This window comes from Pseudorca crassidens, chromosome 5, assembly GCF_039906515.1.
Source record: "Pseudorca crassidens isolate mPseCra1 chromosome 5, mPseCra1.hap1, whole genome shotgun sequence".
Lineage (NCBI taxonomy): Eukaryota > Metazoa > Chordata > Mammalia > Artiodactyla > Delphinidae > Pseudorca > Pseudorca crassidens.
Genome location: NC_090300.1, coordinates 75,500,774 through 75,502,577, shown reverse-complemented (window position 1 = coordinate 75,502,577; position 1,804 = coordinate 75,500,774).

Here is a 1,804-nt window from a genome sequence, read left to right as displayed (position 1 = left end):
GCTCGGGGGGGGGGGACAGCTTATGGGTGACAGCCTTAATTACCCCAAGTCAATATTCAGGAGCAGGGCCAGGCAAGGCAGCAGAATCAGCGGAAGGAGTCTTTGCTCCATGGCTGCAGGGCTCCTCGTTACACTGAATCGAGCTCCTCTGAGCTGAGCATGATTCCTGGGCCCATACAGCCCTGCCCTTTGACGATATTTACCCCCCTTTGGGAGGCATCGGCTTTAGAAGATTTAGCGTATTTATTCACATAGCCTTAACTGAGGACCTAGCGTGTTCCCGGCACTGTGCTAGGCCCTGGAAGTGATGACAAGGAGACTCACTGCCCTGGAGAAAGAGGAGAAATCCCCACCCCCACATATAATTATGAGACATGTGATCTCGTGTGTGATGAAAACATAATAGGAAATAAAAGTAAATTCTAAAATTCTTCTTTACTCAGACTGTCTTTCCTTCTCGGGAATCACAGGCCAGTTTCCTTCCTGTATCATGATCGTGACCATTACTGACACTTGGGGTGATGGCGTGACTTTGGTTTACAAGCTGCATGTTTGGTTGTCATGAAGTCCCTTCTGACTTCTGAGAACAGGGCCATCACTACTGTCTGGGCAGCTTGGGGTGGGCCCCTCGCGCTCTGCTCTCTCCAGGTGCCTCTGCGGCCTGAGGCTCCATCCCCAACAGACCAAGCTTCCCTGCGGCCCACACGGGGATGGAGCCCATGCCTATTCTCCTCGTATCCATGCTCCAGCTAAGAGAGCAGCTGGGGATTCCTGGCCGTACTTTGGCCCGACTGAGATGGGGGGAGCCACCGGCACTGGAGGAGGTGGAGTCTTGGTATTTTAGTGTGTAGTCACAGTCAGCATCAGGAAAAGCAGCAGGGAAGTTTGAGCTTTGTTCCTTTGCGATAAACAGCACGTGGTTTCTTTTCGAAACCAGTTGTTCTTAACCATTGTCTCCCTTGAAACACATGGAGGGTGTTGAGCGTGGCCCCAGGCTGGCAGCAGCAGCATCACCTCTGAACTTGTTAGAAATGCACATTCTTGACTCCCCCTTCGGAGTTACTGAGTCAGAAACTCTGAGGTGGGCCCAGTGGTTTGGGCTTACCAAGCCCTGCAGGTGATTCTGAGGCCACTCGTGTTTGAGGGCCAGTGAGTCACGATAACTCACCGTGACAGTGATTCTTGGTCAGGGAGGCTCCCCTGGGGCGTGGGCCAGAATCTCTGGAACTGGGCTTGAGGGTGACACATGTAGTTTGAAAAAGTCCCTAAAGAGATTATGATCTCTCCCTCCTCCCCTCCCCTATTTGAAAATCATTGATCTAGAAACTAATTTTGCATTGGAAGAATCATCTCATGCAAATGTCTCCGTATTTTGATGATTTTTTTTTAAGCTTCAGAAATTTCATGATACCACGGAGCATCTTGTGCCTGGCCTGGAACAGCTCCCTCCACAGTTAAACAGACTTAATTTTTACACTCTGAGACTTAAAGAAGGAGAAGAGTTTCCTCACAGTGATTTTGGCAAGTCTGTCCTGTGGAGCTTGCTGATTAGAAGCTGGCTGAGGCGACAGCCCACTCCGTGGGTGGGAGAGACCCACCCTTGAACCCGTACCTCCCTCACCAGCACAGGGAGTACGGCCCCGCAAAATGGGATGTCGCTGTGCTTAGCCTCAAATGAGCATGCGTGGCTGCATGACGTTTTACACAAGCTCCTTAAAGGAAACGGAGGGCGGGAGCCTCTTTTTATCGCCCACGACAGGGAGAAGATAAAGCTGAAGTTGTCCGGTGTTTGCAAACAGTGGTA